Source organism: Gymnogyps californianus, chromosome 1, assembly GCF_018139145.2.
Source record: "Gymnogyps californianus isolate 813 chromosome 1, ASM1813914v2, whole genome shotgun sequence".
In the NCBI taxonomy this organism is placed as follows: Eukaryota; Metazoa; Chordata; class Aves; order Accipitriformes; family Cathartidae; genus Gymnogyps; species Gymnogyps californianus.
Window position 1 is genome coordinate 76,808,767 of NC_059471.1, and position 21,469 is coordinate 76,830,235.

Below are 21,469 nucleotides of genomic sequence, written 5' to 3' on the forward strand. Positions count from 1 at the left end.
GCCCCACTGAGCTGGGCCCACCCATGGGCCCATGTCCCAGCCTCAGCCTGTCCCCAGGGAGGTGCCCGATGCCAGGGGCTGGGGGTGCCCTGATGCCCCCTGGCTGCCCTGCTCCTGGCTGGGCGTGGGACGGGCCCTGGCTGCCAGGCCCTGCCCTGAGCCCCCATGGGGAGCCCCCACAGCCCCCAGGGATCCCCTGGCCCCCACAGGGCCCTGACAGTAGTGGTAAGATGAGCTGTAGTTCTGGATAATCTTTTCAAATCACAGGCTTTAAATAGACATTAAATGTTGTCCTTCAGGTCATTGAAAGGTAAAGAAATAACAGGAAAGGGCCATGGACTTTCATGTGTCCTCATCATTGCACGCATGCAGAGTGCGGAGCCAGATGGTGAATGTAAAAGGCAGAAGTAAACAGAAAATAGAGTGCGTGAGACCTCAGGTGTATAAAATCTTTTCTTTCAGTGATTGAGAAGAAAGTCTAGTTGTGGGCAGCTCAAGGTGCTCACTGTGAGCTCAACCGCTCAGAGAACAAGGCTGGACAGCGTGAACCAACCTGGTTAATGCAAACATGACCAGGATGTGCTTTCTGATTTTGGGTGCTGCGGCCGGTGATGTAACGACAGACTAAGGAAACGGTCACCCTTTCACCCAGGCGAGAATTGCTAACGTGGTGATGAAGTTTGGACGGGGTTGAGATGCTGCCATTTTCCTAAAGCTGAGGAGAGCCCAGGCAATGTAGTACTTTGTGTTGTGACCACGGACCCCACAACTCCGAACGAAGGCCAGGGGAGGAGAAATATATATTTGTGTGTGTGTGTGCAACATCTAAATATGACACTGTAAATATGTTGTTGGACTCTTGCAGACAAATATGCAACAGCAACAAAATATAGAAATATCTAATGGACAATAGTAGGCCCGTAGGTTCTGGTGACAAGTATGCATAATATTGACTATATTTCTTAGTGTTCTTAAAGTGTCTTTCATATGAATTTAATGCTTTATTCCCAAGCTGCATGTTATTCCATTTTTGAATCTTGACTGATAACTGTAAATGATGGCGCACTGAGACATATATGTACAGTGGCTGTAGGAGTCAAATCAGTTTAAGTTTTCCTGCAGTCCCTAAACCCGAATTTGGGCTGGAGTTTCACTGGGCAATGAAACCAAAGTTCAGGAAAGCGAGGGCAGTATGCTTCAGCATTTCACTTGCATGCTACAAGTGCATGCTACAATCCCCTTTTGGAAGGGGATTTGTGTTAGTCCTGGTAATCTTGCCAGCACTCCTTTCATTCTCCCCCAGTTCCTCCTCTAACCTCAGCTGTCAAGTTCTGCTGCAAGTCTTAACCTGTTTTACGACGCTCCTACCCTCCCTTATTCCCAGAAGGATATGCATCAATGATGAAGTATATTTCCTGCAAACACAATATTTGTAAATAGCTTTGGGATCCTTTAGAGCGAAAAAAGATATTTGAATGACAGCTGTTTGAAGTCATCTGTAATTTGCTGCTTTAAAGGAAACCCATTGTCCTAATCTGTGCAATGTTGTTGTACAAAAAAAGATTTTATGATAATCAAGGTAGATTACCTAATCAAGATTGATTATCTAAGGAGAGTTAAAACAGGCTGCGTTATTAAATAACTAGATAAACAGTTCACATTCATTATTTGAACTTACAGATAGAGTCTCTATGCAGTTCTTTAGGGTTTTTAACTTAAAATTCTGTAATTCATTATTTCTACACCAGAGTTTTCATTAAGCTCTTAAAAATATATATATATATAAAATGATGAGTAACTCCAGAGTCAGAACGTCAAACATCTCAAGTTTACAGTAAGTTATTTCATATAGCAGTTAGACATATGCAGAATCTCTCTGCAACTATAGAAAACCACAAGTTGCACAAACCACTATTTTCTGTTTCTCTGCAAGATATCTGAACATAATGAAAGTAGGAGATAGGTAATTTTAATATTTATTCAGAACTGAAACTGCTTATATCTGAGTGTGGTGGGTTGATCCTGGCTGGATGCCTGGTGCCCACCAAAGCCGCTCTATCACTCCCCTCCTCAGCTGGACAGGGGAGAGAAAATATAACAAAAGGCTCGTGGGTCGAGATAAGGACAGGGAGATCACTCACCAGTTACCATCATGGGCAAAACAGACTCGACTGGGGAAAAAAAAATTAATTACCAGTCAAATCAGAGTAGGATAATGAGGAATAAACCCAAATCTTAAAAACACCTTCCCCCCACCCCTCCCTTCTTCCCACGCTTAACTTTACTCCCAAATTCTCTACCTCCTCCCCCCTAAGCGGCGCAGGGGGATGGGGAATGGGGGTTGCGGTCAGTTCATCACACGCTGTTTCTGCCTCTCCTTCCTCCTCAAGGGGACAACTCCTCACACTCTTCCCCTGCTCCAGCGTGCGGTCCCTCTCACAGGAGACAGCCCTCCACGAACTTCTCCAACGTGAGTCCTTCCCACGGGCTACAGTTCTTCACGAACTGCTCCAGCATGGGTCCCATCCATGGGGTGCAGTCCTTCAGGAACAGACTGCTCCAGCGTGGGTCCCCCACAGGGTCACAAGTCCTGCCAGCAAACCTGCTCCAGCGTGGGCTCCTCTCTCCACGGGGTCCGCAGGTCCTGCCAGGAGCCTGCTCCAGCATGGGCTTCCCACGGGGTCACAGCGTCCTTTGGGAGCATCTACCTGCTCTGGCGTGGGGTCCTCCACAGGCTGCAGGTGGATATCTGCTCCACCGTTAACTTCCATGGGCTGCAGGGGGACAGCCTGCCTCACCATGGTCTTCACCACGGGCTGCAGGGGAATCTCTGCTCCGGCGCCTGGAGCACCTCCTCCCCCTCCTTCTTCACTGACCTTGGTGTCTGCGGAGTTGTTGCTCTCACATCTTCTCACTCCTCTCTCCAGCTGCAATTGCTGCTGTGCAGTAACTTTTTCCCTTTCTTAAATATGGTATCACAGAGGTGCTACCACTGTCGCTGATGGGCTTGGCCTTGGCCAGCAGCGGGTTTGTCTTGGAGCCGGCTGGCATTGGCTCTATCGGACATAGGGGAAGCTTCTAGCAGCTTCTCACAGAAGCCACCCCTGTAGCCCCCCCGCTACCAAAACCTTGCCACGCAAACCCAATACACTGAGTAACATTTGTCTGTAGGTAAAGCGTGGTTGAAGTTTTAAATGAAAATATTTTTTTTCAGGATCAGAATGACGAGGCTGATGAAACTTTATCTTGGCTGCTCAAGGAAGTCTTGGGCCATCAGAACCTGGTCCTCATGGGTGACTTCAATTATCCAGGCACTTGTTGGGAAAAGAACACGGCGATGCACAAGTCATCCATCAGGTTCCTGGAAAGCGTTGAGGACCGCTTCCTGCTACAGATGCTGGACGTGCTGACAAGGAACAGCGCATTGCTCGATTTACTGCTCACAAACCGAGAAGACTTGACAATATAACCACCAATGTTAGCCTTGGGTACAGTGATCGATAGACCAGCACTTTGTGTTTCCTATGTCCAGAGGAGACCATTTCTCTTCCCATCTACAAAATGGCAGAAAATTATATGTGATAGGAGGTGGATTCTTTACTAGGTCAACTGAATTTCTAGAACTTACAATGAAGGCAATGAAACAAAGAGTGGCATCATTCATAAATCCTGTCTATATACATTTTGGGTAGGTAAACAGTGAAAAAGAATTTCTCATTTAAGGACAGTGATGTCCCAGGCCCAAACAGTTACAAGTTGGCTTTAGGAGGATAGCTTCTAGAACAACCTTCCCACAATAATGAGACCTATGAGTACTTTAAAGATATATTAAGATAATTTTATTTATTTTAAAAAATAATTATATGACAGATCTGCCCATAAAGGCAGAGAATTAGACTCTAGGACCCAGCAAGTTCTTTCCATTCTCATGTGCAGTTAGCTAATATATTATTAAGACTATCATATATTTTAAAGTCATATTCAGAGCTATTAAAAAATCAGAGCTAAAAAATTATATTGTGAATACTGTCTAGCAGCAAAAAATTACAATAATTTCTCTAGCATACGTCTGAGTATGTGACACTGAAGGAAGAAGAAGTTATGAAAAACTTAAGGGAGAAGATTTATCTACCTGCAGAGTGTTCTGTTTCTGCAGCATGAAATAACAGAAGGAAGCTCTTTTGCCATGAGACCAGCTGACAGCTGCCACCAGAGGCACCTACAGGAGCTATTTGTGGATCTTCCTTTGCTGAAGGGCACATACAAAAATGTATGTGCAATTTGTGCTTTTAGTTTTTACCAATGTGTGTAACTGGCCAGAAAAAAATGGGGTTTGATACCTCTAAAAATGCCCAGTCAATTGCAGATTCGCATGCATTCCCATGGATTTAAAATCAGCTTAACGATTCTTAATGTGCTTTTAGGCACAGAGCATTAGCACCATTTTTCCTCTTTTCTTTGTCTCTCCAAAACAAAGTAAAAAGAGGGATCCTTATTCCAGAAGCTTACAGAGAATGACTGAAGGATTTCCCTTGTAGAAAATGCTCTCTCTCCTTGCTGTCGACTTTCCTCTGTTTGGAAGATAGTGTTGCTGTTGGAGAAGAGTTGCTGCAGGGAAACAGTGAGCTCTGAAAGCCTGTGCCTTGGCCTGGAGAGTGAGAGTCGGCCTCAACCCAAACAAGAGGAAGCTCCCCTGAGTGCAGAAGGACTATTGCTGAAGGACATTACGTGCTACCTAAAGAAAGCTATGGTTGCTCATCCAGTACTGGAGCAAATTAGTAACCTCTTGTGGCTGGGGAAAAATCATACTCAAAAGAGAAATGCTGTAATTTTGAGAACTGATACATTTATGATTTGTCTTTCCCTGCTGTTTTATGTGCTTTAGCACTGTCTGATGCCAGTGAAATTAGAACATGCAACGAGGGAGGGGAATCATTATTCTGCTTTATTTTAAGAGTGCCCAGTGAATGCTGTACCTGTGATGATCAGTGAAGTATCTACAACTCAGATAAGAAGCAATAAAATAAAGGAGCATGACATCAATAGGATTGAGGAGTGGACCTGTGAAAACCTCGTGAGGTTCAACAAGGCCAAATGGAAGGTCCTGCACATGGGTCAGGGCAATCCCCAGTATCAATACAGACTGCAGGATGAATGGATTGAGAGCAGCCCTGCGGAGAAGGACTTGGGGACACTGGTGGATGAAAAATTGGACGTGAGCTGGCAATGTGCACTTGCAGCCCAGAGATCAAATTGTATCCTGGGCTGCATTAAAAGAAGCATGGCCAGCAGGTCAAAGGAGGTGATTCTCCCCCTCTACTCCACTCTGGTGAGACCCCACCTGGAGTACTGCATCCAGCTCTGGGGCACCCAGCACAAGAAAGACGTGGATCTGTTGGAGTGGGTCCAGAGGAGGGCCATGAGTATGATCAGAGGGCTGGAGCATGTCTCCTGTGAAGAAGGGCTGAGAGAGTTGGGGTTGTTCAGCCTGGAGAAGAGAAGGCTCTGGGGAGACCTTATTGCAGCCTTTCAATAAGGGGGCTTATAAAAAAGACAAAGACTTTTTATCAAGACCTGTAGTGACAGGACAAGGGGTAACAGTTTAAAACTGAAAGAGAGTAGGTTTGGATTGGACATAAGGAGGACATTTTTTACGATGAGGGTGGTGAGACACTGGAACAGGTTGCCCAGAGAAGTTGTGGATGCCCCATCATTGGAAGTGTTCAAGGTGAGGTTGGACGGGGCTTTGAGCTACTTGATCTAGTGAAAGATGTCCCTGTCCATGGTAGGGGGGTCAGACTAGATGACTTTTAAAGGTCCCTTCCAACCCAAACCATTCTGTGATTCTATGATATATGACTTGACTCCTTCATTTATTTCATTATTATTTGGGGGAAGATTTACTTTTCAGCATTAAGAACTTACTTTGAAGATTGTGTAAAAGAAGAACTCAAGAAAAATAAGAGGCTCTTTTACACGATAGACAAACCGGTATGGTAAATAATAGACTACAAACTACAAAGAAGCAACAGAAATTTATTTCACTTTATTGAATACTATGGATACAGGTAGTGAAGCTTGCTATATACGCATTGTAATAATATTAATTGTTAATATTATAATGATGAATATTAATGTCTTCTACCTATTAATATAATGCAGATTAATGCAAATGTAATAATAGATAGGATAAAAGAATGCCCGGGCTTACTGGTACTCATGTAAAATGAGACCACTGATGCTGATAAACAGCTGATGTAGAAACTGATGTAGAAGCGGCATCAGTCACAGTTACAGATGATGTGTTACAGTGAAAAGGGGAGAGCGTGGATCAGAAAAATGATTGTGCAAGTTGCAGTGTGAAGGAGTGGCACTATGTCTCTGCCTCCCAAAGATAACTTTTGATCTAGAAATTGAAAAGTTTCAAGTCTGTTGAGCAGAAAGGGGATGTTGCCCTATGAGCTGCTTTCTGCAGGTCTAACAGCTGAGGCATTTTTTAAATATCCTATGTGAAAGGTACACAGCCAAAAAGGGATTTTCATAAATAAATCTAGCTGGTTTTAAGAGAATTTATGTTCTTTTTCTAAGCTATTTCCAACTTTATAATAGGAGTTTAACCTTGTGTTTGCTTGAGTATGCTGTATTGTTCTTTGACCATGGACTTGTACGATAGAACTGTGGCCAGGCAAAGATGAGGAATTAGGTTATATTGCCTATTTGGAGGGAAAAGATCCAAAATACAAGAGTGTGTGCCAGCAGACCTTGTGGATCTCACACATTGACACGTGTACAAATCCCTAGGGGCTACAGCACATTTCCTGCCAAGCCTGGGGAGCCTGGGTGCTGGTTTTGCCAGGTGCTGGAAAGGCATCTCCTCTGTCAGGCCCAAATCAATCCTGCTCCTGTAAGACACAGGTGACAGTGAGACGGCTAACTCTGGGCAGGCTCCTCACCTATCACGCCTGTGTAGCAGCTGTTATTGCTGGACTCTATACTGGCTATAGAGTCTCCAAATTAAAAATGGGACGTGTTACCCCTGCTCCAAGGCAACTGAAGACTTTGACTACCAAAGCTGTATGCCAATAAATACTATACAGTGAAAGAGTGATTTTTTCCCCCCCCTAAGAATGAAAAGACCATTTTACCACCGCTAATTTAAAGGAAAACTGCTTCAAACTGCATCCCTTGGAGACAGACTTTAGAGGCCACACATTTGCAAAATGGCACTACAGAGAAATAGGCATATTTATTTTTCATCTGAGGTCTCCTCAGAAAAATTTATAGATTTGGATAATTATGAATCATTCATTGAAAAGCTTGTATTTAGTATGTGGCTGCACAACTTCATGGCCTTTTCACACAGAGATGCTACTGACTGTTTTGTTGGTTGTAGACTTTGATTTTCAACTACGAATAGAGCAATACTGGATAAGAAGTAAGTATTTTTCACTCCATTTGATTCCTCTGCAGTTCTGTGAAAAAAAAAAGACAGCATCTCAAGCTATTTTTAAAGAAAAGATACACAACTTCTGTGTCTGGAAAAGGCTATATGGTTCTTATTATCTCATGACCTGTAGCATTATTTTAAAGAAGAATAATAAGCTCTTCACTGTAATATATTGTGGACAGTTTGGTTGTTACCTAAATTCCCCAAGCTGCATTAGACTCTGTTTGACTTTGGTTAGGCTTTAGGTCTATTGCATTAGCAATGAAACAGTTACTTTAGCATTTCCTTTTGCAGCTTTCCATTACAATCTATGTGAAATCCAGATGTATTTGTTTTCTTCCAAAGAGTTACCTTGGGATACAAAATCATGGCTAATGAATCTGAATGTGTTGGATCAGATCCCAGTCCAGCTCTCTGGGAAACCCAAATTCCATTACCTCAAAAAACTGAGCCCAAAATACATTAAAAATTCTTTATATGCCAAATAACTATGCTTATTGATCATAGAAAAATCTATTGCTTTTGCTTGACAGAGGAGTTAACACAGTTGAGACAGTGGAATAATAAATTGAGTGTATATCTAGTCTTTAAACTCATTTTTTCTGTCTCTACATTTAGGAAATAGTTAGGAAAAAATAGGCTTTCCTGGACTGAAAATTTTGTAAGTCGAATTTTATCCCTTTGTGCCCCACAAAGGTTTTTCTTCCTACTAAGTTATAGTTTAGACATCTGAAAATAGATCCTTACAACAGGAAACTTGACTAAATCCTAGCTGTGTTATGACAGTGCCAATGTAGTATTATATTGAAATTAGTTTTAAAAAACGTAACAATTTAAAACAGAGGTGCAGGAGGTAAAGCTAGAGATAAGTCACTTAATACTTTCTGACTGAATTATACAGAGGTAACAGCAAACTTATTTCCCCTCCTTTTTCCTCAACCAGCACAGAGGATCTGCGCTTGTCTCCTTTGTGACCATTAGTGAAATTTTTGCTATTGCTGTTTTGATCACGAAGAACAACTCTGTTGCTGGTGCTATCGTATTAAAGACCCTTTTCAAAGAAGAGCTGCCGAAGAGTCAGCTGCTTGCAGTTAGCAGGGGCAAAACCTCAGAGCATGATTAAACTCTAGCACACAGAGCTGACCTGCTCCTCTGCCTCCCTTCCAATATTCTTGTTTCCAAACTGTCCAGAGATTGGGTTTTCCAAGTAATATTTTCCAGAGCAGAAACAGTAAACCAGCTAAAAAGGCATACCAAGCATCTTCTTCAGCAGTTCTGGGATATACACTATCTTTTATTACTTGACAGGAAGTGGTTCATGCTGAGCATCTCAATATCTTTCAAAACAAAACCCTTAATTTATTTAATACCACATCTACAGTCATTGTTTGTGCCACTGTCCAGTCAAACAGTCACTTCTTTATCTTCCAATTCCTTTAACCTGTTTCCCACCTTCTTATAAGGAACCATAGGATTTAACTATCTTACTATAAAACATATTAAAGTCACTGAAGATTTATTATTATCACTTCCAGTAAGCTAGGAAGACTACAAGTTTGATCTTTATTTTTCTCAATGATGCTATATTATTTATTGCACTCTTGTGGAAATCAAAAGCCAAAGGCCAGATCTCCAGTAAGTGTAAATGATCATATGCCAAGGAAATTCAGAGATCCGCAGGCCTATTCTACCTACAAGTACAAAAAAGTACATACAAACTAACAACCTTCTTCTTTAAAAATCTTATTTTCAGAACCAAATTACAATATTTTTCCACTTCTGGCATTGTAAGAATGGTAGTGGAAGCATGTGAATGTCCCAGGAAAGGAAGAGTTTACAGTATTTCACACAGGACTAGAGGCCAAAGGCAAAAATGCAGTGAAACAGATTTGATTTGACCAGATGACTTTCACAGAATTGCCCAACACTACAGTGTTAATTTTTTGACTCACAAAAGTGAAGTCGAACATGGAGACATCAATTTCCAAGAAATCCATTTGGGAAGAACAAGGTTTTTTATTTACCTATTCTACATCCTGAATAAAGCCTTGATTTTTTTGGCAGGTGACTAATATGAGAGTGAAGGGAGAAAAAAATGGTGAAAAGGAGGAGAGAGAGAGTCTTTTCTGGTTTGAACATCTCTGAAAGATTTGTTTCATTCCCAATGTAGAATAGGAAGGATTTTTTTTTTTTAAGTTCTTTGATTATATCCAGTTTGAATTCAGTGTGTGTTATTTTAAAATTAGGTTACACTATATGCAAGCTTCGGTCCTTCACACTGGAATTCTTCACAAAAAAGATTAACATCCAAGACAGAGATGATTACCTGATAATGAAGAAAATAATTTATTTCTGACTCTTTCCTCCTACCTCCTTTAGATTACTTCAGATTACTCTGTCAAGATGCTACATTACTTTTCTGGAGAGCAGAGAACATGAATGCAATATGATGAATGAATATTATATAAACTTTTGTTGACTGTAAGGCTTTTGGATCAGGGTTTGTATTTTGTGCTTTTGTCAGGCCCAGCAACTTGCTTGGAAATTTCTTTATTAAAGAGGAAGAAAGAAAAAACAGTATATAAATTAGAAGCAGAAAATGAGTAGCAAGGTTGAAACAGAGCACTGGAAAGATTTAATAAACTAATTTTAGGTTTGTGACCAGTTACCTTTTTTGTGACTAGTCAGTTGACCTAAATTAGACTCATTAATACGAAAGATTCCGGATTTGTTACTCACTTATTGCCAGAAAAAGGGAATTTTTATAATACAATGTTAACTATGTATCCTAAAGCTTAGTTTAATTTGCAATGGCTGTTTGCAAATAGATTTTTCCTAGAAGCAGCATATTGATTATTCCCACAGCTAATTGGTATTAAAGGACTTTGCAACATTGTGGCTTTTGACTGTCCAATTAGTTTCATTTTCTTACCAGTAATTGGCATAGTACATTAATTTTCATTTGTCTTCACTAATTCTTTTTAAAGGTGTGAATGTATACTTCATCTGGGATGAGAAGGATATGTGGCACTAATGAAACATATATAGTCTACAGTACATTTTTGTAATGTATGTGTTAAAATTTTGCAAGACAAGTAGCTCCTACTTTTGAAATAACTGGAAAAGAAAGTGTAACTGGTAGAGGTTTTTAAGGTGAAGATTAGAAGAAAAAGTTTCACACCTTTTAGCTGAAATACACCTCTCAGTGCTTGTTGATACAAGCAAATTTTAGAGCTTTCATCGCTATAGTTTCCTTCAAGAGAAATTTCTTAAAGGCAGAGGAACATGAGAGGTAGCATGGCTATGTTGTAAGGTCTCAGGACTGAAAAGGCTTAGTATGGGTTGCTGCACCTCCAGCTTTCAACCATCTGCTCCAGTGCCTGTGAGCTACCTGTCAGTTTGCCTATGAGCAGCAGAGTGCACGAGGGCGTGGATCTTATTTAGCAGAATTTTATGGGGCGTTCCTGAGAAGAGAAATAAAGGAGCGTCTAAGGTAGACAAATGAAGAAACTGTTGGGGCTGCCGTCTGAATGGAGAAACACCTTCAGCTGCCTTATTCAGCTGCTAAGCCTTTCTCTGGAAAGGTATCAGAAAGTGAGCTGTCTTTGGCAGATGTGAAGAGGAATAGATAGAGCGTAAGCTGACTTCATTTGTAATGTGCTGCTGCTTTTCTACTCAGTCTCTAAATGCGGTTGTTTAGAATAAAGTGGCTCTATTGAATTCCAGCATAAGACAGCCCTGTGGCAACTGGACAGAAATTTGTCAAGACTTTCTTTTTAGTTCTTAGAAGTCTAAGGTCAGGGGGACCATGTTGGTAAATTCTCTAAGAAGTTTAATTATTCTGGTCCCGAGTCCTGTATCTGGCCCTTGCCAGAAACTCTGGAGCTCTGAGTTCCCTAATAGCTGAAGGAGAAACATGGCATTTCTTGTATGGCAGAAGACCCTTGCTGTTTTTTCATTAGAAGGCTCTAGGATTTCAAAGCACTCACTTCCATTTCTCTGCGTGGGTCATATATAAAGAATGGGCTTGTTGCCTGACACTTGGAAATAGCCTTGCAGTAGCAGCAGTGGGAAAATTCTTTTGGTTAAAGTTACAGATAAGAAAAACATTAATTTTATGAACTAAAAAGAATAAATTGTAAAATTTAGTTTTAACCAAGAGTACTGATAGCAGAGAACCTGATAACAAATCCTGCCGTTTTCACAAATGGAAATAGTACTCCTTAAGGTAGACTTTTCCAGGTGTCGATGGCTCTCGAGTGCTACTGCTCATCAGCATGCTTTAATGGAGGAGACCCAGGCAGTTTAACGGCAAGTTTGCTTTGGGTCAGGATGCTGCGAGGTGGGGAAGTAGGAAGGGAAGACTACTAGAGATCTGTCACTACCTATTTCACCACATTTCAACAATCATATTTTGGAGGAATTAATGTGGGGGTTTTTGTCTTTATTATTTTGGTGAGTGAAAGACCCATTATTCCTAGTATTGGACAGGTTTTCATTTGAGGCACGTGTTACATTTTCTTTTCCAAAGCTCATTTTCCAAAGCTTTGCTGTTAGACTAATATAGAATTAACATCTCTAAAATTAGACACAGGGGATTTTCTTTAGCTGGCTGAGGTAGTGATGAAAACACCCACATCCTTTTCTTAATTTTGGGTACACTCTCACCTCTCTCTCCTTACATCAGGAAGGCTCTGCCCAGGGAGGATCCACTGACAGTTTTTTCATAACGAAACGCTGATGATTGAGTTGTAACAAAACTAACACTCTAATGAATGACTTTATGCTCAATATGACACCACAATGAAAAAGCCTCCTGGCTTTGTTGGATGCCAAAAGCTGTACATTAGTGAAACCCTGATTTAGATTTGCTTGGATGAGCTAAAAAAATGTTAAGTTTTATTTACCTCTTAAACTGCTAAGAACTGAATGGAGACATTAATAAAACATACACTTAGGGGAAGAACAGAGTCCTGTCTTTTCTCTAGGGAAATACTGTTTTTCTTTACAGGTGCAGGAGGTCCAAGATCATGGGCTTCTTATCTCTTTTCCATTAGAGTACATGGTGGTCTGGTTTGCAAATATAGGACTAAGGAGAAACTGCTACTTTCTTTATTATCTGTATACTAGCATAATTGATCATGGGAAATGCAGGAACTCAGCTGACAGATTCAGGTTCCCAAAGCATTTCTTTCTGATATGAAATGATTAAACACAAAATACTTTGTATGAAAAAGAGATGAGAGGCTCTGACTGGGTAGAGCACACAAGCAGAACACCTTCATCCCTACCTCTGAAATCTTGCCTGTAGACATTGCAATTTCCAGAACTCACCAACTACATTTTCCAACCATTTGCTTTTGAATGTCCCTTGATTTTTAGATCTCAACAGTATTTACAGGGGTGGTCCCTTTTCCACTTCAGCATACAATGTTGCCTACGTCTCAGCAGTTTCTGCCGTGTTCCTTCTGTAAGGGCACATGGGAGACGAGAGCCCCTGCTTCAGTAAGGTGATCTGATCAAGGGCCTTTTCAATGAAAAAGGGGATAACAAGTAAAGGGGAAGTGATGAGATCATACAGAGACACAAATCTGTACGACAAAGATGACGGAGACAGTGGGAAGAAACAAACCTCTTCAGTGACACTGACTGATGTGCCATCAAGAAATTGCAGACTTTGCCACCGATAAGGATGCAAAGCTGGGTGTCCCAGATATTTGGGGTGGGTGGGGTGTCAGTGGGGCTATGCAAAAATCACAAGGGACCATGTAGGGGATGGGGAGGAGCAAAGGGGTAGGAGGTGGACAGAGATGTGTTTAAGAGGGTCCAGGTGTGTGCAGACTGTGGCAGGTCAGCACGCTTGTCTGACCCAGCCCTGTGCCTCATCACCCCAGCCTGGCCTGTCTTGAATCCTGTGGTAGCTCTCCCTGCACCACTTCACTCACTGTCCTGTGGGAGTGTAACTGCTGTAGGGACGAGGTGCTGACTGCTGGGGGGGTCTGAGTGGATTTGGGGCCAGGCATTGGAGTCAGAAGGGGGTGCAGGCACCCTGGGCTGGAGGTGTCAGCAGCTGGAGCCTGTGGGGTCTCAGGGACACCAACTGGAGAGAGTGGGGGACTCGACTGCAGCCCCTGGGACAGGAGCAGCGTGCGTCCCGAAAACCAGCTATGGGGGGACCAGGTGAATGAGGCGAGTGATGGGCTCCATACCGGTGGCTGGAATGGGGTGGCGGTCACAGCCTGTGTGCCTGGTGCTGGCTGCTGGGGGTGAGTGTATGTATCTCCCCCAAACTGGGTGTGCATGGGGTGTGCGTGTGTCAATTGCAGCAAACTCCACGCTGGACCCACTGGTGAGCAAGAGGCTCTGGGTCCGAGCAGGGACACCAGGGGGGCAGAGGAGCCGTGCTGGTATTCGAGGGATCTGTGAAATGTGCCTGTGACTCTGGAAGGTGTCTCTGTGTGTGTGTCTGTGTGTCCATGTGTGTGTCTCTGGGATACACACTCAGCTTCACTATTGGTTGAACCTGCAAAGGGGAAAGCGGCAGCTGTGTCCCTCAGCCTGGGCAGAGACCCCGGGTCCCCGGGCAGGAGGGGGCTCCCAGGCTCTGGTCCTCCAAAAGGCAGCAGCCACTTATAACATCCCGTAACAATTTCTTGTGTACAGAAGAAGAATGCAATGCTTGGGGATTTTTAAAGTAATTTTCCTTCTGCTTTCTAAGCATCCTTGGACTGACACTTGTGTAAAAAATTAGGTCATAAAGGAACTTATTTGGGGAACTTATAAGCCAGAAAGCAGAGAGGAGATGTTGGGATTCAGCCTCAGTACAGATAACTACCATGCAACTTGCAGAACTGTACACAAATAAACACATTAAACAAGTAATATGAATATAAACAAATAATTTTCCTATTACTTGGCTTTGTGAGCCAAGTGCGGTCCCTTAATATTTGACCTAAGCAGACCCGCCATGTCAACAGGAGTCCAGTGTCCCATAAAGGGGTTTTGGAGTGATCAAAAAAAAAAAAAAAAAGCCTTCTGAGTCTTTGAAGATGAAATGACGCTGTCTGCTTTTCAAACCTTTTTCCTATAGACTTTGTGGTGTGAGAGCATGATGAAAAGCAGAAGGTTTTGCAACAAACCGAGGAAGCACTCGAGCAGTTTGCAAGGAGTGAGAGATTTAGGATTTCTGGTGACCTGTTGTAATCCCAGTCACCCAGGAAGAGCCGAAAAACAGGCACAGCCCTTGGAAAAATAAGTTACTTTTCATGTATGGCAGTCTCAGTAACATCCCAGATTTACAGCTAATGAAGGATGATCTTAATTCAGAATTAAAAGATAATTACACATATAACTCAGCTATGCAATACTTCTATTTATGAACAAAATGAAAGGAACTAGGTGGGACGGCTTGCCTTTTAAACTATATTAGGGACAAAGGTTTGATATTCTGGAGCCTAAAGTATGCGTGTGTGTCGGGGAGCAAGATTCAAAATTTTGCTTATTATCTGGCCTGTTTTCCAGTCCAGCGTCACTATATAATTACGGTAAAATAGTCTTTGGGGCAGAGTCGGTGCTGAGGTGCTCACTGTATTAACTCACTTTGCGTGCCTGGGGACTGAGTTAAAGATATTGGAATTATGGAAATCAGATTTTCCAACTGTTTTCATGGTCAAGGCTGTGAGAACTCCCACTCAAAAGCTTGGTGTGGATAACAGAAAAGATATTTCTTTCCATTTTGGAACAAAAGTCTTACAGGAACTCATTCAGATTTTGATATCCTTGGCACTAAGTTGGTTTACAAGTGAGTTGGGTTTTCATTTAGAAAAAGACGTGATTGGATATTGGATAGCTTAGGACCTATTTTAAAATACTCAGGGCCTAATGCCGTGAGGTTTTGAAATCATGAGAGTGGAGAATGCTTGGCATCCCTGGAATTATGCAGTGCCTCAAAAATTATTTAAGGTACAGTGTTTTCTTTGTTATATGCTACATGTAAAGCATTAATTTTCACTGGAGTCTCTTTCTAAGGAAATGAATCATGGCATAGGCTGATGTTTAAAAAAATACAAAAGTTATCCAGTTTTCAGGCTGGCTTTGTCTTTAAGTGCTTGTTTATTTCTGAATACTATGAATAGAGCAATGCATATTTACCTCAAAGCTCTATTAAAAGAAAACAAAAAAGCCAAGTTTTAAGCTTTTAAAAAGTTTGTCTGAAACTTCAAAATTCTTGAAAGCCAGCCCTCCTCCCCATCAATCTTCATGAGCTTCTCCTTCTCCTTTTTAAAGAAATGTGATCACTATTTGCATTCATTTGTATTTAAACAGAGCACTTGCAGGAGGGAAAACTACACTGCAGAGAGAGTTTTATTTACATGGGAAACAGATCTAGCTGACAGCCGTAGCTTAATGACTGGCAAAGAGCCCTTCAAAGATTTGTCTCCTATAAAACCAAACTGCACTGCTTTCCAGAAAAAAATATTTTCCTCCTCGAGTGACCTGTCATTTGTACAAATTAGTGTCAAGGATGGATTTCAGTGCTGTGATGACAGATTTGGAACACATAGTGCAGTTTACATGTCAAAGAAAATTATGTGGACATTCTTCACTTTCACAGCAATTGTTCACAAAAGTCAGGAACATCAATAGATTTATAGCCTGCAGAGTGTGAAAATGTTTTGATGAGCAGTGTCATGCTAGGTCACTCATCCTTAATAATACTATTTCACATTTGTGCCACAAACAAAACCAGCTCAGGGCAAAAATGAAATGTTACACTGACTGCTGCTGGCCTTCCATGCAGAAGGGCAAAGAGAAGCCATCAGACCCTCTAGCTGGCTTCATTTGCAAAGTAGTCAATGTAAATTAAAGATTATTAAAGATCCTCCACAGAATGGGACATGTGCTTAAAAACCCTGATGCTCCTGCAGTGAAAATAATTTGTCATCTTTAGTCTGGTGGTTTGCTGTTTTAAATTTGGAGGGCAGCTGTGATTTTCTGTCACACAATATCCCTAATAAAGGAAACAAGAGGTCAGTAGAAATGCAATGTATAACACCGTTCTTTTATAAGATGTACACTTCTGCTTTTACCTATTTTGATCATAGAATCATTTAGGTTGGAAAAGACCCTTAAGATCATCAAGTTCAACCGTTAACCTAACACTATCAAATCCACCACTAATCCATGTCCCCAAACACCACGTAAATCAAAACACACTTTAGGCTGAAACACAGTGCTTCCCAGGTTAGGTGGGTCTCACTGCTGTGGCTTTCTCCCCCTTCGCAGCCTCACATGCAACCTCTTTTCCTCCCCGGTCCCCAGGTCACTCCTGTCACTCCTCAGGCTCTGCAGCAGTCACCTGGCCACATTGCTGGCCCAGCTCCCACTTTTCATGTCAGCAGCTTCGGGCTGGTGAGGTTAGTAGCACCTTAGATGGGAACCAGTGGTGCAGGGCTTGCCTTCAGTGAGGCTTTTTCTTTTGTTTAAAGAGCATCTCCCCCTTCTCTAAGTAGGGAAATACAAACCCTAAGATTTCATATTCTAATTTAGTGACAAGAACGCACAATTAAGTTACAAAATAATCACTGCTGTTTTATGCATATAGCAATGACGTGAGATGCTACCCTCAGTTGAATGATTTTGGGGAACTGGAGAGATTCTTGGGGAACCCGGGTCTTCTCTTCCTTTCTTCCTGCACTAGAATTGGTCTTTTGTTACCAGTTATTCCACTGTCAGAGCGGGGCAATACGAATACCCTTGGGGCATCTTTACATTTCTTTGCTGGAGCATTATTAAACAACTCCTCAACCAGCAGCTAATTATTTTTAAAATGTGAAATTATTAGTTTGTTAATCTTAAAAAGGACTTTTCCCTCATCTCTCTTTTTTGTTCTTGAAATGCTCAGAGACAGACTTCCTGGACTGCGAGGGACCACACTCTTCCAAAATCTTGCATTTGCTAACCAGGGAGTTCATTTTCCTAAGAGAAAGTGCATGAAGCCATGGTTGATTCTTGCTGCTTGTTGCGAAGACTCATGGGTAAATTAAGAAGTTGAACAAAACAACATGAATAGAGTACATGAAAGTACATAAACGACATGAGATTACATTGTGCATGAAAGATGGTTAAATGTTGTTAACACATTGAAGTCGACACTCCAGTGTGCATTCACGAGCACTTCTTACTTGTCTAATGTGTCAGCAGCTTCTGCAAACAATTAGGAGGCCAGCTTCAGCCTAGAGCTGAGGGTTCACAGCCATCACTGCCTGAGCGCCGTGTGGCATTATTTTGGTGAAATCAGAGCCACCTTGCCATGTACCCAGCTTCAGCAACATCAGAGATGTGTTTTCCCACATACTGCTGGAATTGCAGATAGCAGGTCTGATGCCACTATTTTCAGAGTCCCGCTTTTGAGGCTAAAATAATATTTAAAATGTGCATTTGATTTCCAAACCATAATCATTTTTTGAAAACTTGGAAATATTACTGAAGATCAGTATTTATTATGATTAATCAAGGAGTGTCAGGAGGTATGACAATATATTTATAATCCTTCTCAAGACAGCTCACTATCCTTCTTTACTTATCATCCTGCTCAGTCTTAAAATGTCATTTAATCCTATATCCTAATTTGTAGGTGGAGGGGTAGTAAAGCAATCATGCTGTGTTGTTACCTCATAAAACAATTTTATCTCCATGAGATTGCTCTTGGATCACTGCTAGACTTTACAACAAACATGAAGGCGGCCAGATGAAAAAACATACCCTATAAAAATTGACTTACACAAGAGTCTCATTCACCATTGACAAAATCTGTTTCTCTTTTTGTGTAAAAAGAAAGCAGTTGTGGAAAGGGCAAAAATTGTATGTGAGAGGTTTCATGCATGAATAAAAGATTTATTTCTACCTCTAGACTGAATTTATTTTACAGGAAACATACTTCATTTTATGCATTATCTGGTAACTCATCATGTACCTAGAATGAAATATTTATGTAGTTTGTATGAGCAGGCAGGCACTCACAAACAGGCTGGCCTTCTGCTATACTAGACTTTTCAGATGCAATAGTCCTTGGAGAGCCTAAGCCCTACCGTACACATAGAAAATACATACCATTTGGTTGAAATATCACACATAGCTTACCTGACTCTTTACTACCCCTCTTAGGCCAGATGTTCCTCCAAGGCAATGACTCCAAAAAAGATACAGCAGTTATAGTAGTTACAGATTAGCCTGCACTGTCAGGAAGAACGCATCTGATGGTCTCATTTTCTTGCTCCGTTTTGAGACCTCTAAGAGTGCACACATGTCATGTGGGCTGGAGGTTTCTCTGGCAGCTGAGTGGATTTGCCTTGTCTTAGGTTTGTTTATTTTGGAGAGGGAGGAGAATGAGCAGGACTATAAATCAGTCCTTTCCCACCCAGCTCATTTTGTTTGTTCTTGGCCCCATCTGGGCCCCATTAGCTGCAGAGCACCAGGGCTGCAGTCAGCAAAGCATGGGGCACTGCAGAGCTCCTTACGGCTCAGCCTCAGAACAAATGCTGTTGGGGGAAATTAGGTCATAAAATAATTTCCTGAACCTGCATTGTATAAGAAACTGGAAGCAAGCATGTGTTTCAAAATAGAGCTCTGCTATGATGAGTTTCACTTTTTTTTTATGTCTCTTTGGTAAAATAGTGTTGAATTCATTATATTTTAAATCCCATAACTGATATCAGGGCTGTATTAAAGCAGTGCTTTGTAATTGGGTTTGAAATGCCTTGTTATTGTCTACGGTCATATTAATGATCCAATCAGATGTTGTTGGTGTCTTAGCCATATGTGTATTGTATGCTTGGATTTGTAATCAGATGCATTAGCCAAGAGTACAAAAATCTCATTCAATTTAAGTATTTGAGTAGAATACAGAAAGGAGTGCAGAACAGCTAATATTAATATTCGTGTACAGTGTTTCATCTAACTGAATGGCAAACCATAATATTGTTCTTATTTGAATCTAATCAACTGAACTGGGTATTAAAAGCCTGAGGTCAATCAGGATTTTGAGGAAGGACATTGTTCTACAAAATGCACATAGTAAATGTAAATTGCATCTGCATGAAAATCAGTGTAAGCTGTTGTATGATATCAGACCTTGTAAGTGTGCCTGCAGTTCTTTCGGCATGCATTTGAGCAAGAGCAGCTGATCTTGCTGAAATCAATTAATTGTAGAATCAGTTGGAAGGAAACCTTGGAGGTCACCTAATCCAATTTACCACAAATCTAGCATCAGCACTATATGAGGTTAGCGATAGTTTTGTCTAATCAAATCCTGAAAATCACTGGTGTTGGAGATTCCTCAGTCTCTTTGGATATTCTCTTCCAATGGTGCACATTTCATTCAGGTGAATAAAAATTTTTATCCTAATATTTGAATTGAACCTGCCAAACCTTCTAAGTCCCTCTTGCAGACAGGGCTCAGATGCAAAAATCTGAAGCAGAAATCAAGTCTTCTGATTTTCAGTGTACTGGGACTATGCTGGTATTGTATAGCAGGCACATACATTTTATGTTTTTTAATTCATTTGTGATGCATCATAGTTTGTTTTGCTTGTTTTTCTAAAACATTATAAATAAGAATATCAGAATCATCATCATGATGCAAAAGTCTTGCATTTTGTCCTAGAGGACCTGAAAATATTTTGTTTATGAATCGGACATAAACCTTCATGCCTCCAACTCAGATGAGCTGCTCAGGTGAACAAAATCAGAGTTTGAACTCAATTTAATTGGATAAATACTCAATAAGGCAACTCTTGTGTCAGTACAATATATCAGAAATATGGGTGATCACTGTTAAGTTGTACTGCAATAAAACATAGAATAGAAACATAGAATCATTTAGGTTGGAAAAGACCTTTAAGATCATTGAATCCAACTGTAAACCTACTACTGCCAAGTCCACCACTAAACCATGTCCCTAAGCACCACATCTACACATCTTTTAAATAACTCCAGGGATCGTGACTCAACCACTTCCCTGGGCAGCCTGTTCCAATGCTTAATAACCCTTTCGGTGAAGAAATTTTTCCTAATATCCAATCTAAACCTCCCCTGGTACAACTTGAGGCCGTTTCCTCTTGTCCTATCGCTTGTTACTTGGGAGAAGAGACTGACACCCACCTCACTACAGCCTCCTTTCAGGTAGCTGTAGAGAGTGATAAGGTCTCCCCTGAGCCTCCTTTTCTCCAGACTAAACAAACCCAGTTCCCTCAGCTGCTCCTCGTAAGACTTGCTCTCTAGACCCTTCACCAGATTTGTTGCTCATATTCAGCTGGCTGTCAACCAACACCCCCAGGTCCCTTTCTGCCAGGCGGCTTTCCAGCCACTCTTCCCCAAGCCTGCAGAGCTGCATGGGGTTGTTGTGACCCAAGCGCAGGACCCGGCACTTAGCCTTGTTGAACCTCATACAGCTGGCCTCGGCCCATCGATCCAGCCTGTCCAGATCCCTCTGTAGAGCCTTCCTACCCTCAAGCAGATCAACACTCCCGCCCAACTTGATGTCGTCTGCAAACTTCCTGAGGGTGCACTCGATCCCCTCGTCCAGATCACTGATAAAGATATTAAACAGAACTGGCCCCAATACTGAGCCCTGGGGAACACCACTTGTGACCGGCCGCCAACTGGATTTAACACCATTCACCACAACTCTTTGGGCCTGGCCATCCAGCCAGTTTTTTACCCAGCAGAGTACACCCGTCCAAGCCACGTTAGTAAAAATAGAGAAAAAATGCAAAAATACAAACTTGAAAATGTTGTCAAGGAATATCAAATACTTTTGTGATTTAGCCAAAAACTTTTATGTTCTCTAGCTTTTCAATAAATGTGGATTTTTCTAAGGAAAATGAAAGCACTTTATTTAGCATATTACTCAAAACCCTAACAAATACTTGTGCAAAAAACAGTATTAACCAACAAAATTCAGACACCTCAAATAAGTCACCATTATTTGGTACAATAAAATGTGAAATTATACAACTAGAA